Genomic DNA, 18,111 nt, shown 5'->3' on the forward strand with positions numbered 1-18,111 from the left:
CAAGGAAAAAAAGAGCATTTTAATTATCGTCCTATTCTCCTGATGTAGCAATGCTGGTTACTTTATCATAGATTGTCATATAGGAATCTGACCCTGGTGCTGACATTGTCATCTTTCGTATATCTGCGTCTTTCATTTTGTGGTGCTGACTTTGTTAGAGTACCATAAAGCCTTTGTCTCATGTTGGTAATTTATTTTTCCTTACCCTTTTGATGCCTGTTTTGTTTTTCATTGGATAAAAGGACAAGGAAGTGACTAAAACAGTTCAAAACACATTTTCTTACCTGATAAATTATTTTCTTTCCTGGCATGGAAAGTCAATGAATGCATTCTAATTTCTAGTGGGAATTCAACTCCTGGCCACCAGGAGGAGGCAAAGAACAACCCAGCAAAGCTTTTAAGTATCACTCCCACTTCCCATAAACCCTGAGTCATTCAGCTGAAGCAATATGGAAAGAGAAGAGGTCACAAAGGTTATAGAGGGGCCTGAGGTTTAGAAAATGACAAAAGCCGTCTTAAAACAAATTTAGGGTGGGTCGTGGACTCTCCATGCCAGAAAAGAATTTATCAGGTAAGCATACATTTTGTTTTCTTTCCAATGGCATGGAGAGTCCACAAATCCATTCTAATTACTAGTGGGAACTAATACCCAAGCTAGAGGGCACAGAATGAAAGGGAGGGAAAACAAAAGGCATCACCGCATAGAGAACTTTCCTCCCAAAAGAAACCTCAGCCGAGGCAAAAACATTGAATTTGTAGAATTTAGAAAAAGTATGCAATGAGGACCAAGTGGTCGCCTTGCAGATTTGTTCGACAGAAGCCTCATTTTTAAAGGCCCAGGAAGAAGAGACAGCCCTAGTTAAATGAGCTGTAATCCTCTCAGGAGGCTGTTGTCCAGCTGTCTCATAAGCCAACCGAATAACACTTCTCAACCAAAAGGAAAGAGTGAAGAAGTGGCCTTCTGACCCTTACGTTTACCAGAGAACACAACAAAAAGAGCAGTAGATTGTCGAAAGTCTCTAGTTGCCTGCATATAGAACTTCAGAGCATGTACAACATCCTGGGTTTTGCAACAGACGATCCTCCTGAGAAGGATTGGGACAGAACGAAGGAACGACAATTTCCTGAGTGATATTGCGTCTGACAGCACCTTATGAAGAAATCCCAACTTGGTACGAATGACTACCTTATCCACATGAAAAATAAGGTAAGGTGGGTCATATTGCAGAGCCGACAGCTCTGAGACTATGAGCAGAAGAAATAGCAAAAAGAAACAAAACTTTCCAGGATAACAGTTTAATTTAACAGAGTGCATAGCTTCAAACGGAGACTGCTGCAGGACTTTAAGAACAAGATTAAGGCTTCTTGGAGGAGCAACAGACTTAAACACAGGCCTGATTCTGACCAAGGCCTGAACAAAGGATTGAACATTCGGCAAAGTCCGCCAGATGTTTATGTAAAAGAATCGAAAGACATCAAGGGAAGACATCTTGACCAGGTCTGCAAACCAGATTCTGCAAGGCCAAGCTGGGGCAATTAGAATCACCGACACCTGCTCCTTTTTTTTTTTTTCCCTCACCCGAGGAAGAAGGGCAAATAAAGGAAAGATAAATGAGACCAAAGTCCCAAGGAACCAGAGAGTCGACCTGAGCTGCTTGCAGATCTCTTGATCTTGACCCGTATTTTGGTAGTTTGTCCACCCCTGGGATGTGGATGGCAGAAAGGTGATAAACCTGACCAAATGCAGTTGAGGGCAAGCTATCAGTGCATTGAAAATTAACTCTAGAATATTAATTGGGAGGGCAGACTCCTCCTGAGTCCGAAGTCCCTGAGCTCTTAAGTAACCCCAAACTGCTCCCCAGCCCGAAAGGCTAGCTTCCGTGGTCACAACCTCCCAAAATGGTCTCAAGAAGCATGTGCCCTGGGACAGATTGTCCTGAGAGAGCCACCAGGACAGAGAATCTCTTGTTCGAGTGTCTAAGAAAATCCTCTGAGAGAGGCCCGACTGGTCTCCGTTCCATTGTCTGAGAATGCATAACTGTAGAGGTCTCAGATGGAAACGATCAAACGGAATCTATGGTAGCCACCATGAGACCAATTACTTCCAAACACTCTGCCACTGAAGGACGGATAGAGGACTGAAGAGAAAGACAGGCAGCAAGAAGTTTGGATATTCTGACCTCCATCAAGAAAATCTTAATGGAGATCGAGTCTATGATCGTCCCCAGAAAACATACCCTGGTATTTGGTACCAAGGAACGCTTTTTCCAGATTCACCTTCCACCCGTGAGAGCGAAGAATCAACAACAGAGAATCTGTATGGGATCTTGCTAAATGAAAAGATGGCGCCAGAACCAAGTTATCGTCCAGGTACGGAGCCACCGCAAACCATTGAGATATGGCCACAGTCAAAAGAGCCCCTAGACCCTTCGTAAAGATTTGATGGGCAGTGGCCAGGCTGAAAGGAAGGACTACAATTTGGAAGTGTTTGTCCAGAAAGGCAAGCCTCAGGTATTGTAAATGTTCCCTATAGATAGGAACATGAAGATTACGCATCCTTCAGGTCTATGGTTGTCATAAACTGACCCTCCTGAACTAAAGGGAGAATAGAATGGATAGTCTCCATTTTGAAGGACAGAACCTTAAGACATTTTTTTAAACACTTGAGGTCTAGAATGGGTCAAAAAGTTCCCTCTGTCTTGGGAACCACAAACAGATTGGAATAGAATCCTGGGCCCTGTTCCTCCAGAGGAACTGGGACAATCACTCCTAGAGAAGCAAGATCTTTTGCACAATTTAAGAACGCATCTCTCTTTAGTTTGTTTGCAGATAATCTTGACAGGAGAAACCTGCCTCTGGGAGGACAAGATTTGAATCCTATCCTGTATCCCTGGGAGACTACTTCCACCGCCCTAGCGTCTGGGACATTGCAAATCCAAGCCTGCTGAAAGAAGGAAAGCCTGCCCCCACCATGACTGGATCGGGGGTGGACCCTTAATGCTGATTTACTCTGAGGAAGGCTTCTTGGATTGCTTCCCTTTAGTCCATGGCTGACTAGACCTCCATAAAGTCTTGGCTTGCTCAGGCTTGGAGGAAGAAGAGGATGATTTTTGTCCCTTAAAGTTGCAAAAGGAACGAAAATTTGAATTTTGCCGACCCTTGGGTCTACCCTTCTTGTCCTGTGGCAGTAAGGCTCCCTTTCCACCAGTAACTATGGAAATGATTTCAGCCAGACCAGGACCAAATAATGCCTTGCCCTTAAAAGGCAGAGACAGAAATTTAGACTTTAAAGTTAAGTCAGCAAATCAAAACTTTAGCCACAGGGCTCTGCGAGAAAGTACGGCAAAGCTAGAAATCTTTGCCTCCAAACAAACTACTTGCATGCTGGCATCACAGATAAAGGTATTAGCCAGCTTTAACGCTTTGATCCTATCCTGGATCTCCTCTATTGTAGTCTCCTCGGAAATCAGATCAGACAATTAGTCACACCAATAAGAAGCCACTCCAACAGCTGTCGCAATACTAGCACCTGGTTGCCATTGTAGACCCTGAGGAAGAAACATTTTTCTTAAGTAACCTTCCAGTTTCCGATCTATAGGGTCCTTAAATGAGGAACTATCCTCAAGAGGAATAGTGGTTCTCTTGGCTAAAGTGGATATAGCCCCCTCTACTTTAGGAACAGTGCGCCAAAGATCATGCACAGAGTCGGCAACAGGAAACATCTTTTTTAAAACAGGAGACGGGGAAAAAGGAACACCCGGCTTCTCCCATTCCTGAGCTATAATGTCAGACATGCGATCTGGAATAGGAAATACTTCCACAGATGTAGGTTTGACATAAAAAAAAATATGTTTATTAGCCCTTTTCTGGGTCTCTGCGACTGTAGTTTCAGAGTCCTCCAAAGTAGCTAGAACCTCCTTTAAAAGTAAATGGAGGTGTTCAAGCTTACATCTAAAATGTACCTCCTCTGGGTCCACTGTACTAGCAACAGCAGATTCAGAGTCAGAGATCTCGCCCTCAGAGGCTACTGAGGAATGCTCCTCCTCAGACAACTGAGACAGACTAACTAAACGGTCGCTAGCAGGGGGTGTCAATCAACCCGATCGTATTCGATCGGGTTGATTTCTGTCCTCCGCCGCAGAGCAGATGGACAGGTTATGGAGCAGTGGTTTTTAGACCGTAGCTTCATAACTTCTGTTTCCGGCGAGCCTAAACACGGGGCATCAAGCTCCGTATGGATCTTGATAAATTGACCCCATAGCACGGACAACATTAACCTGAGAGACAGGTGGTTCTGAGAGGGAATTGTATTTTTAGACATTAGCGTCTTATTTAAGCATGTGGCACAAAACTGCACAGGAGGAATAATCTGAGCTTCCAAGCAATATAAACATTTGTCAAACGACAGAGCAAGGTTTTTATCAGCATCCATCCAAAAGTAAATATAAAAACGTTATTAAACCTAATTAAAAAAAAATCTTAGTACTTTTGACTGATAATGAAAAAAAAAAGTTGGCAATAACAACCTCTATGAGAAAAAAGGCACCGCTATACCTAAGCTTGCTGAGGTTCTTACCACTCCGGTGACCAGGGAACCCACTGTAGATCTAAAGCACAGAGAGAGCAGAATAATAAATTGAGGATGCAATCTATGACCGCTCAACACTCTCAGATGATGCTGTAATCTGCAGCGACTCTCCACTCTCCAAGCTGGCAGAGTAGAGAAGCGGAGAGTGATCACATATAAGAAAAACTTGCTGCGCCACAGTAAAAAGTGTGCGCGTTCCGCTACGCTAAAATAATAAAGTACCGATCCTAATGTGAAGATGTGGCTCCATAATAAAGATAAACTATAAATGACATGAGTCCAATAGACTCCTTCCTACCTATAATCCACATATAAGCAGTACCACACACTATAAGGGCAATACAAACTTAGCCCAAAAGTCCCCCTCATAGCCAGCATCAATTAAAAGGGGAGAATCCATTAACCCCTTAAGCTCCATCAAAGCAATTTCAGTGCCCTGACAGTGCTGCCCAAATGTATATCCCCATAATAAAGGATAATTAGGTCCCATATGTTGTCCACAGAGAAATTTAATTTAACCTCGAAAGTGCTGAGTCTTTCCAACTCTAGAAGGTAAAAGCACTTACCTGGGGATCCAGCTGCAGGGCAGGAAACAAGGACTACCTTGCCATCTTCCAACTGCTAAAAGCCACCATAATTCTTACTAAAGAGAATTACACGGACACAGCATAGGCCCAATCTTTGCTTGCAGGGAAAAGTACCCATTAAAGGATTAATATCTTCAGACACTATCTTTGCATATCCTCCTGATATACAAGACAAAGAATTACTGGGGGTTTATGGGAAGTGGCAGTGATACATAACAGCTTTGCTGGGGTCCAGGAATTTAATTCTCACTAGTAATTAGAATGGATTTGTGGACTCTCTATGCCATTGGAAAGAAAATCTATTTTTGGATTTTAAATATTTTAAACTTGTTTTTTCTGTCAGAAATAATTCAAAGTGAGAATCCTAAAAGCCACCCACCCTTATAGCAACACTAATGGAAAATAATAAAGTTTTAGTTACAGTTTGCAAAGTGATATAATGTTGTTTTAGTTTAACACCTGCAAAAAAGTGTTAGACACAGATATAAAGGCCTCTATTTATCAAGGTCTGTCTGACCTGATCCGACAGTGCAGATCAGGTCCGACAGACCTCGCTGAATACGGCGAGCAATACGCTCGCCGTATTCAGCATTGCACCAGCAGCTCACAAGAGCTGCTGGTGCAACGCCGCCCCCTGCAGACTCGTGGCCAATAGGCCGCCAGCAGGGTGGTGTCAATCAACCTGATCGTACTCGATCGGGTTGATTTCCGGCGATGTCTGTCCGCCTGCTCAGAGCAGGTGGACAGGTTATGGGGCAGCGGTCTTTGTGACCACTGCTTTATAACTGCTGTTTCTGGCAAGCCTGCAGGAAACACGGGGCATCAAGCTCCATTCGGAGTTTGATAAATATGCCCCAAAGTCTGGCTCAGAGGCAACACATTACAGCTTCTGAGCAGGACAGACCAATTAGATGGAGGCTTCACATGTGTGCCATTCCTAATTAGATAATTGGTCCCTTTGCAAGGAGCACGATTGTTAAAATGATCTGGCAAATTTAAACGTATTTTTTGATGACTTGCAGGAATGTTTTTTTTTTTTTTTACATACACTTGCTACTTACAACTACAATTTTTACAGACACGAGTGAACATGGGTTACATTTTAAGCCATACACTTAGATGCAGACAAACTTTCAAAAAAGGAAACCCCAGCATTGGTTTAGGCTTGAGGAAGACTTATTTCTTTCATGTAATTGGCAAGAGTCCATGAGCTAGTGACATATCGGATATACAATCCTACCAGGAGGGGCAAAGTTTCCCAAACCTCAAAATGCCTATAAATACACCCCTCACCACACCCACAATTCAGTTTTACAAACTTTGCCTCCTATGGAGGTGGTGAAGTAAGTTTGTGCTAAGATTTCTACATTGATATGCGCTTCTCAGCATTGTTGAAGCCCGATTCCTCTCAGAGTACAGCGAATGTCAGAGGGACGTGAAGGGAGTATCACCTATTGAATACGATGATTTCCCTAACGGGGGTCTTTTTCATGGGTTCTCTGTTATCGGTCGTAGAGATTCATCTCCTACCTCCCTTTTCAGATCGACGATATACTAATTTACCATTACCTCTACTAAAGAACTGTTTTAGTACTGGTTTGGCTATCTGCTATATGTGGATGGGTGTCTTTTGGTAAGTATGTTTTCATTTACTTAAGACACTCTCAGCTATGGTTTGGCACTTTATGCAAATTATATAAAGTTCTAAATATATGTATTGTACTTATATTTGCCATGAGTCAGGTTCATCTATTTCCTTCTGCAGACTGTCAGTTTCATATTTGGGAATATAAACACTTTAAGAAATTTGTTTCTTACCTGGGGTTTAGACTTTTTCATTTGTGGGTATTAGGTCCGCGGGTGCGTCAAATGTTAGACTTTATTGCGTCATTTTTTGGCGCGAACTTTTTTGGCGCGGGAAATTACGTTTTTGACGCAACTTCGTAATTTCCGGCGTCATACGTGACGTCGAGACCTTTCACACGGCGGCGTCATTAGTGACGCAAGTGTGTCATTTTTGGCGCCAAAAAAGTTTACGTTACGTTGTGCGTCATACTTGGCGCCAATTTTTCTTCATTATTTCTATACCCCATTGTTGTTTGCCTCCTGCTTTCTTTTCTATCTAGAGGCCTATGCTTTTGCATTTTTTCCCATTCCTGAAACTGTCATTTAAGGAAATAGATAATTTTGCTTTATATGTTGTTTTTTTCTCTTACATTGAGCAAGATGTCGAAATCTGATCCTGTCTCTGAAGTTTCTGCTGGAACATTGCTGCCTGACATCGGTTCTACCAAAGTTAAGTGCATTTGTTGTAAAATTGTAGAAATTATTCCACCGAATGTCATTTGTAATAGTTGTCATGATAAACTTTTACATGCAGATAGTGTTTCTATCAGTAATAGTAAATTGCCAGTTGCAGTTCCTTCAACTTTTAATGTGCATGATATACCTGTAAATTTTAAAGAATTTGTTTCTGAATCTATTATGAAGGCTTTGTCTGCATTTCCACCTTCTAATAAACGTAAAAGGTCTTTTAAAACTTCTCATTTAGCTGATGAAATTTCAAATGACCAACAACATAATAATTCATCCTCTTCTGATGAGGATCTATCTGAAACAGAAGATCCTTCCTCAGATATTGACACTGACAAATCTACTTATTTATTTAAAATAGAGTATATGCGTTCTTTATTAAAAGAAGTGTTAATTACTTTGGATATTGAGGTAACCAGTCCTATTGACGTTCAGTCTAATAAATGTTTAAATGCTGTTTTTAAACCTCCTGTGGTTTCTCCAGGTGTTTTTCCCATTCCTGAGGCTATATCTGATATGATTTCTAGGGAATGGAATAAGCCAGGTACTTCCTTTATTCCTTCTTCAAGGTTTAAGAGATTGTATCCTTTACCAGCAAAATCTATAAAGTTTTGGGAAAAAAATCCCCAAAGTTGATGGGGCTATTTCTACTCTTGCTAAACGTACCACTATTCCTATGGAAGATAGCACTTCCTTTAAGGATCCTTTAGATAGGAAGCTTGAATCTTATCTAAGGAAGGCCTATTTATATTCAGGTCATCTTCTTAGACCTGCTATTTCTTTGGGTTATGTTGTGGCTGCATCAACTTTCTGGTTGGAAAATTTAGCGCAACATGAATTGGATTCTGACATATCTAGCATTGTTCGCCTACTGCAACATGCTAATCATTTTATTTGTGATGCCATTTTTTGATATTATCAAAATTGATGTTAGATCCATGTCTTTAGCTGTATTAGCTAGAAGAGCTTTGTGGCTTAAATCTTGGAATGCTGATATGACATCTAAATCTAGATTACTATCTCTTTCTTTCCAAGGTAATAATTTATTTGGTTCTCAGTTGGATTCTATTATTTCAACTATCACTGGAGGAAAAGGAGTTTTTTTGCCTCAGGATAAAAAACCTAAGGGTAAATCTAAGGCTTCTAACCGTTTTCGTTCCTTTCGTCAGAATAAGGAACAAAAACTCAATCCTCCTCCCAAGGAATCTGCTTCCAGTTGGAAGCCTTCCTCAAATTGGAATAAATCCAAGCCAGTTAGGACCCCAAAGTCTGCCCCTAAGTCCGCATGAAGGTGCGGCCCTCATTCCAGCTAAGCTGGTAGGGGGCAGATTAAGGTTTTTCAAGGATTTTTGGATAAAATCTGTACAAAATCATTGGATTCAGAGCATTGTCTCTCAAGGGTATCGAATAGGATTCAAAGTAAGACCTCCTGTGAGAAGATTTTTTCTCTCACACATTCCTGTAAATCCAGTAAAAGCTCAGGCTTTTCTGAAGTGTGTTTCAGACCTGGAGTCTTCAGGGGTAATCATGCCAGTTCCTCCTCAGGAACAAGGTTTGGGGTTTTATTCAAACCTATTCATTGTACCAAAGAAAGAAAATTTGTTCAGACTAGTTCTGGATCTGAAAATGTTGAATCGTTATGTAAGAGTACCAACTTTCAAGATGGTGACTGTAAGGACTATTCTGCCTTTTGTTCAGCAAGGACATTATATGTCCACAATAGACTTGCAGGATGTATACCTTCATATTCCGATTCATCCAGAACACTATCAGTTTCTGAGATTCTCTTTTCTAGACAAGCATTACCAATTTGTTGCTCTTCCATTTGGCCTAGCAACAGCTCCAAGAATCTTTTCAAAGGTTCTGGGTGCCCTACTATCTGTAATCAGAGAACAGGGTATTGCGGTGTTTCCTTATTTGGACGATATCTTGGTACTAGCTCAGTCTTTACATACTGCAGAATCTCACACGAATCAACTAGTGTTGTTTCTTCGGAAACATGGTTGGAGGATCAATTTACCAAAAAGTTTCTTGATTCCTCAGACAAGGGTCACCTTTTTAGGCTTCCAGATAGATTCAGTGTCCATGACTCTGTCTCTAACAGACAAGAGACGTTTAAGATTGGTCGCAGCATGTCGGCTCCTTCAGTCTCAGTCATTCCCTTCAGTGGCTATGTGCATGGAAGTTTTAGGTCTCATGACTGCAGCATCGGACGCAATCCCCTTTGCTCGTTTTCACATGAGACCTCTACAGCTTTGTATGCTGAATCAATGGTGCAGGGATTATACAAATATATCACAATTAATATCCTTGAATCCCAATGTACGACACTCTCTGACATGGTGGATAGATCACCATCGTTTGGTTCAAGGGGCTTCTTTTGTTCGCCCAACCTGGACTGTGATCACAACAGATGCGAGTCTTTCAGGTTGGGGAGCTGTTTGGGGGTCTCTGACAGCACAAGGGGTTTCGAAATCTCAAGAGGCGAGATTACCAATAAATATTTTAGAACTCCGTGCAATTCTCAGGGCTCTTCAGTTCTGGCTTCTACTAAAGAGAGAACCGTTCATTTGTTTTCAGACAGACAATATCACAACTGTGGCTTATGTCAATCATCAGGGTGGGACTCACAGTCCCCAACCTATGAAAGACGTATCTCGGATACTTGCTTGGGCGGAATCCAGCTCCTGACTAATCTCTGCGGTGCATATCCCAGGTGTAGACAATTGGGAGGCGGATTATCTCAGCTGCCAGACTTTACATCCAGGGGAGTGGTCTCTCCATCCAGATGTGTTTTCTCAGATTGTTCAGATGTGGGGGCTTCCAGAGATAGATCTCATGGCCTCTCATCTAAACAAGAAACTTCCCAGATACCTGTCCAGGTCCAGGGATGTTCAGGCGGAAGCAGTGGATACGCTGACACTTCCTTGGTGTTATCAACCTGCTTACATCTTCCCGCCTCTAGTTCTCCTTCCAAGAGTGATTTCCAAAATCATCATGGAACAGTCTTTTGTGTTGCTGGTGGCTCCAGCATGGCCACACAGGTTTTGGTATGCGGATCTGGTTCGGATGTCCAGTTGCCCGCCTTGGCCACTTCCATTACGGCCGGACCTACTATCTCAAGGTCCGTTTTTCCATTAGGATCTCAAATCATTAAATTTAAAGGTATGGAAATTGAACGCTTAGTTCTAAGTCATAGAGGTTTCTCTGATTCAGTGATTAATACTATGTTACAAGCTCGTAAATCTGTCTCTAGAAAGATTTATTATAGGGTTTGGAAGACTTACATTTCATGGTGTTGTTCTCATAATTTCTCCTGGCATTCTTTTAGAATTCCTGGAATTTTGCAGTTTCTTCAGGATGGTTTGGATAAGGGTTTGTCTGCAAGTTCCTGGAAAGGACAAATCACCGCTCTTTCTGTTTTATTTCACAGAAAAATTGCTATACTTCCTGATATACACTGTTTTGTACAGGCTTTAGTTCGTATTAAGCCTGTCATTAAGTCAATTTCTCCTCCTTGGAGTCTTAATTTGGTTCTGAGGGCTTTACAGGCTCCTCCATTTGAACCTATGCATTCTTTGGACATTAAACTACTTTCTTGGAAAGTGTTGTTCCTTTAAGCTATCTCTTCTGCTAGAAGAGTTTCTGATCTATCTGCTCTTTCTTGTGAGTCTCCTTTCTTTCATGTAATTAGCAAAAGTCCATGAGCTAGTGACGTATGGGATATACATTCCTACCAGGAGGGGCAAAGTTTCCCAAACCTCAAAATGCCTATAAATACACCCCTCACCACACCCACAAATCAGTTTTACAAACTTTGCCTCCCATGGAGGTGGTGAAGTAAGTTTGTGCTAGATTCTTCGTTGATATGCGCTTCGCAGCAGGCTGGAGCCTGGTTTTCCTCTCAGTGTGCAGTGAATGTCAGAGGGATGTGAAGAGAATATTGCCTATTTGAATTCAATGATCTCCTTCTACGGGGTCTATTTCATAGGTTCTCTGTTATCGGTCGTAGAGATTCATCTCTTACCTCCCTTTTCAGATCGACGATATACTCTTATATATACCATTACCTCTACTGATTCTCGTTTCAGTACTGGTTTGGCTTTCTACTACATGTAGATGAGTGTCCTGGGGTAAGTAAGTCTTATTTTTGTGGCACTCTAAGCTATGGTTGGGCACTTTTATATAAAGTTCTAAATATATGTATTTAAACATTTATTTGCCTTGATTCAGGATGTTCAATATTGCTTATTTCAGACAGTCAGTTTCATTATTTGGGATAATGCATTTGAATAATCAATTTTTTTCTTACCTTAAAATTTGACTTTTTTTCCTGTGGGCTGTTAGGCTCGCGGGGGCTCAAAATGTTTAATTTTATTGCGTCATTCTTGGCGCAGACTTTTTTGGCGCAAAAAAATTTCTTTGTTATTTCCGGCGTCATACTTGTCACCGGAAGTTGCGTGATTTTTTTTGACGTTTTTGCGCCAAAAGTGTCGGCGTTACCGGATGTGGCGTCATTTTTGGCGCTAAAAGCATTTAGGCGCCAAATAATGTGGGCGTCTTTTTTGGCGCTAAAAAATATGGGCGTCATTATTGTCTCCACATTATTTAAGTCTCATTGTTTATTTGCTTCTGGTTGCTAGAAGCTTGTTCACTGGCATTTTTTCCCATTCCTGAAACTGTCATTTAAGGAATTTGATCAATTTTGCTTTATATGTTTTTTTTTCTATTACATATTGCAAGATGTCTCAGATTGACCCTGAGTCAAAAGATACTTCTGGAAAATCGCTGCCTGATGCTGGATCTACCAAAGTTAAGTGTATTTGCTGTAAACTTGTGGTATCTGTTCCTCCGGCTGTTGTTTGTAATGAATGTCATGACAAACTTGTTAATGCAGATAATATTTCCTTTAGTAATGTTCCATTACCTGTTGCTGTTCCATCAACATCTAATACTCAGGGTGTTCCTGTTAACATAAGAGATTTTGTTTCTAAATCTATTAAGAAGGCTATGTCTGTTATTCCTCCTTCTAGTAAATGTAAAAGGTCTTTTAAAACTTCTCATTTTTCAGATGAATTTTTAAATGAACATCATCATTCTGATTCTGATAATGATTCCTCTTGTTCAGAGGATTCTGTTTCAGAGGTTGATACTGATAAATCTTCATATTTATTCAAAATGGAATTTATTTGTTCTTTACTTAAAGAAGTCTTAATTGCATTAGAAATAGAGGAATCTGGTCCTCTTGATACTAAATCTAAACATTTAAATAAGGTTTTTAATTCTCCTGTAGTTATTCCAGAAGTTTTTCCTGTCCCTGATGCTATTTCTGAAGTAATTTCCAGGGAATGGAATAATATGGGTAATTCATTTACTCCTTCTAAACGTTTTATGCAATTATATCCTGTGCCATCTGACAGATTAGAGTTTTGGGACAAAATCCCTAAGGTTGATGGGGCTTGTAGTACTCTTGCTAAAGGTACTACTATTCCTACGGCAGATAGTACTTCCTTTAAGGATCCTTTAGATAGGAAAATTGAATCATTTCTAAGAAAAGCTTACTTATGTTCAGGTAATCTTCTTAGACCTGCTATATCTTTAGCGGATGTTGCTGCTGCTTCAACTTTCTGGTTGGAAGCTTTAGCGCAACAAGTAACAGATCATAATTCCCATAGCATTGTTAATCTTCTTCAACATGCTAATAATTTTATTTGTGATGCCATCTTTGATATCATTAGGGTTGATGTCAGGTATATGTCTTTAGCTATTTTAGCTAGAAGAGCTTTATGGCTTAAAACTTGGAATGCTGATATGTCTTCTAAGTCAACTTTGCTTTCCCTTTCTTTCCAGGATAATAAATTATTTGGTTCACAGTTGGATTCTATTATTTCAACTGTTACTGGGGGGAAAGGAACTTTTTTACCACAGGATAAAAAATCTAAAGGTAAATTTAGGTCTACTAATCGTTTTCGTTCCTTTTGTCACAATAAGGAACAAAAGCCTAATCCTTCCCCTACAGGAGCGGTTTGGAAACCATCTCCAGTCTGGAATAAATCCAAGCCTTTTAGAAAGCCAAAGCCAGCTCCCAAGTCAACATGAAGGTGCGGCCCTCATTCCAGCCCAGCTGGTAGGGGGCAGATTACGATTTTTCAAAGAAATTTGGATCAATTCGATTCACAATCTTTGGATTCAGAACATTGTTTCACAAGGGTACAGAATAGGCTTCAAGATAAGGCCTCCTGCAAGGAGATTTTTTCTTTCCCGTGTCCCAGTAAATCCAGTGAAGGCTCAAGCATTTCTGAAATGTGTTTCAGATCTAGAGTTGGCTGGAGTAATTATGCCAGTTCCAGTTCTGGAACAGGGGCTGGGGTTTTACTCAAATCTCTTCATTGTACCAAAGAAAGAGAATTCCTTCAGAACAGTTCTGGATTTAAAAATATTGAATCATTATGTAAGGATACCAACATTCAAAATGGTAACTATAAGGACTATTCTGCCTTTTGTTCAGCAAGGGCATTATATGTCCACAATAGATTTACAAGATGCATATCTGCATATTCCGATTCATCCAGATCACTATCAGTTTCTGAGATTCTCTTTCCTAGACAAGCATTACCAGTTTGTGGCTCTGCTGTTTGGCCTAGCAACAGCTCCACGGATTTTTACAAAGGTTCTCGGTGCCCTTCTGTCTGTAATCACAGAACAGGGTATTGTGGTGTTTCCTTATTTGGACGATATCTTGGTACTTGCGCAGTCTTCACATTTAGCAGAATCTCATACGAATCGACTTGTATTGTTTCTTCGAGAACATGGTTGGAGGATCAATTTACCAAAGAGTTCGTTGATTCCTCAGACAAGGGTAACCTTTTTAGGTTTCCAGATAGATTCAGTGTCCATGACTCTGTCTCTGACGGACAAGAGACGTCTGAAATTGGTTTCAGCTTGTCGAAACCTTCAGTCTCAATCATTCCCTTTGGTAGCCTTATGCATGGAAATTCTAGGTCTTATGACTGCTGCATCGGACGCGATCCCCTTTGCTCGTTTTCACATGCGACCTCTTCAGCTCTGTATGCTGAACCAGTGGTGCAGGGATTATACAAAGATATCTCAATTAATATCTTTAAAACCGATTGTACGACACTCTCTGACGTGGTGGACAGACCACCATCGTTTAGTTCAGGGGGCTTCTTTTGTTCTTCCGACCTGGACTGTGATTTCAACAGATGCAAGTCTGACAGGTTGGGGAGCTGTTTGGGGGTCTCTGACAGCACAAGGGGTTTGGGAATCTCAGGAGGCGAGATTACCAATCAACATTTTGGAACTCTGTGCGATTTTAAGAGCTCTTCAGTCATGGCCTCTTCTAAAGAGAGAGTTGTTCATTTGTTTTCAGACGGACAATGTCACAACCGTGGCATATGTCAGTCATCAAGGAGGGACTCACAGTCCTCTGGCTATGAAAGAAGTATCTTGAATACTGGTATGGGCGGAATCCAGCTCCTGTCTAATTTCTGTGGTTCATATCCCAGGTATAGACAATTGGGAAGCGGATTATCTCAATCGCCAAACGTTACATCCGGGCGAATGGTCTCTTCACCCAGAGGTATTTCTTCAGATTGTTCAAATGTGGGGACTTCCAGAAATAGATCTGATGGCTTCTCATCTAAACAAGAAGCTTCCCAGGTATCTGTCCAGATCCAGGGATCCTCAGGCGGAAGCAGTGGATGCATTGTCACTTCCTTGGAAGTATCATCCTGCCTATATCTTTCCGCCTCTAGTTCTTCTTCCAAGAGTGATTTCCAAGATTCTAAAGGAGCATTCGTTTGTTCTGCTGGTGGCTCCAGCATGGCCTCACAGGTTTTGGTATGCGGATCTTGTCCGGATGGCTACTTGCCAATCGTGGACTCTTCCGTTAAGACCAGACCTTCTATCACAAGGTCCTTTTTTCCATCAGGATCTCAAATCCTTAAATTTGAAGGTATGGAGATTGAACGCTTGATTCTCAGTCATAGAGGTTTCTCTGACTCTGTGATTAATACTATGTTACAGGCTCGTAAATCTGTATCTAGGAAGATATATTATCGAGTCTGGAAGATTTACATTTCTTGGTGTTTTTCTCATCTTTTTTCTTGGCATTCTTTTAGAATTCCTAGAATTTTACAGTTTCTTCAGGATGGTTTGGATAAAGGTTTGTCTGCAAGTTCCTTGAAACGACAAATCTCTGCTCTTTCTGTTCTTTTTCACAGAAAGATTGCTAGTCTTCCTGATATTCATTGTTTTGTACAGGCTTTGGTTCGTATAAAACCTGTTAAGTCAATTTCTCCTCCTTGGAGTTTGAATTTGGCTCTGGGGGCTCTTCAAGCTCCTCCGTTTGAACCTATGCATTCGCTGGACATTAAACTACTTTCTTGGAAAGTTTTGTTTCTTTTAGCCATCTCTTCTGCTAGAAGAGTTTCTGAATTATCTGCTCTTTCTTGTGAGTCTCCTTTTCTGATTTTTCATCAGGATAAGGCGGTGTTGCGAACTTCTTTTAAATTTTTACCTAAGGTTGTGAATTCTAACAACATTAGTAGAGAAATTGTGGTTCCTTCATTGTGTCCTAATCCTAAGAATTCTAAGGAAAGGTCGTTGCATTCTTTGGATGTAGTTAGAGCTTTGAAATATTATGTTGAAGCTACTAAAGATTTCCGAAAGACCTCTAGTCTATTTGTTATCTTTTCTGGTTCTAGGAAAGGTCAGAAGGCTTCTGCCATTTCCTTGGCATCTTGGTTAAAGTCTTTGATTCATCATGCTTATGTTGAGTCGGGTAGAACTCCGCCTCAAAGGATTACAGCTCATTCGACTAGGTCAGTCTCTACTTCCTGGGCATTTAAGAATGAAGCTTCGGTTGATCAGATTTGCAAAGCAGCAACTTGGTCTTCTTTGCATACTTTTACTAAATTCTACCATTTTGATGTGTTTTCTTCTTCTGAAGCAGTTTTTGGTAGAAAAGTACTTCAGGCAGCTGTTTCAGTTTGATTCTTCTGCTTATCATTTCAGTTTTTTTCATTATAAGATTTAAACTTTGTTTTGGGTGTGGATTATTTTCAGCGGAATTGGCTGTCTTTATTTTATCCCTCCCTCTCTAGTGACTCTTGCGTGGAAGATCCATATCTTGGGTATTCATTATCCCATACGTCACTAGCTCATGGACTCTTGCTAATTACATGAAAGAAAACATAATTTATGTAAGAACTTACCTGATAAATTCATTTCTTTCATATTAGTAAGAGTCCATGAGGCCCACCCTTTTTGTGGTGGTTATGATTTTTTTGTATAAAGCACAATTATTCCAATTCCTTATTTTTTATGCTTTCGCACTTTTTTCTTATCACCCCACTTCTTGGCTATTCGTTAAACTGATTTGTGGGTGTGGTGAGGGGTGTATTTATAGGCATTTTGAGGTTTGGGAAACTTTGCCCCTCCTGGTAGGAATGTATATCCCATACGTCACTAGCTCATGGACTCTTGCTAATATGAAAGAAATGAATTTATCAGGTAAGTTCTTACATAAATTATGTTTTTCTGATTTTTCACCAGGATAAGGCAGTTTTGCGGACTTCTTTTCAATTTTTACCTAAGGTTGTGAATTCTAACAACATTAGTAGAGAAATTGTTGTCCCTTCTTTATGTCCTAATCCTAAGAATTCTTTGGAGAGATCCTTACATTCTTTGGATGTGGTAAGAGCTTTGAAATACTATGTGGAAGCTACTAAAAATTTCAGGAAGACTTCTAGTCTATTTGTTTTATTTTCTGGTCCTAGGAAAGGTCAGAAAGCTTCTGCTATTTCCTTGGCTTCTTGGTTGAAACTTTTGATTCATCAAGCTTATTATACTAGCTCATTCTACTAGATCAGTCTCTACTTCATGGGCTTTTAAGAATGAAGCTTCAGTTGATCAGATTTGCAAAGCAGCCACTTGGTCCTCTTTGCATACATTTACTAAATTCTACCATTTTGATGTATTTGCTTCTTCGGAAGCAGTTTTTGGTAGAAAAGTTCTTCAGGCAGCGGTTTCAGTTTGATTCTTCTGCCTTTTGATTTAAGTTTTTTTTCTTTCAAAAGTGAAAATAACTTATTTTTGGGTTGTGGATTATTTTCTCAGCGGAATATGGCTGTTTTTTGTTTTATTCCCTCCCTCTCTAGTGACTCTTGAGTGGAAGACTCCACATCTTGGGTATTGATATCCCATATGTCACTAGCTCATGGACTCTTGCCAATTACATGAAAGAAAACATAATTTATGTAAGAACTTACCTGATAAATTAATTTCTTTCATATTGGCAAGAGTCCATGAGGCCCACCCTTTTTATGGTGGTTATGATTTTTTGTATCAAGCACAATTATTTCCAAATTTCCTTTGTTGATGCTTTCTACTCCTTTCTTTATCACCCCACTGCTTGGCTATTCATTAAACTGAATTGTGGGTGTGGTGAGGGGTGTATTTATAGGCATTTTGAGGTTTGGGAAACTTTGCCCCTCCTGGTAGGATTGTATATCCCATATGTCACTAGCTGATGGACTCTTGCCAATATGAAAGAAATTAATTTATCAGGTAAGTTCTTACATAAATTATGTTTTTCCTCTA

The sequence above is a fragment of the Bombina bombina genome, chromosome 7, assembly GCF_027579735.1.
Source record: "Bombina bombina isolate aBomBom1 chromosome 7, aBomBom1.pri, whole genome shotgun sequence".
Classification (NCBI taxonomy): domain Eukaryota; kingdom Metazoa; phylum Chordata; class Amphibia; order Anura; family Bombinatoridae; genus Bombina; species Bombina bombina.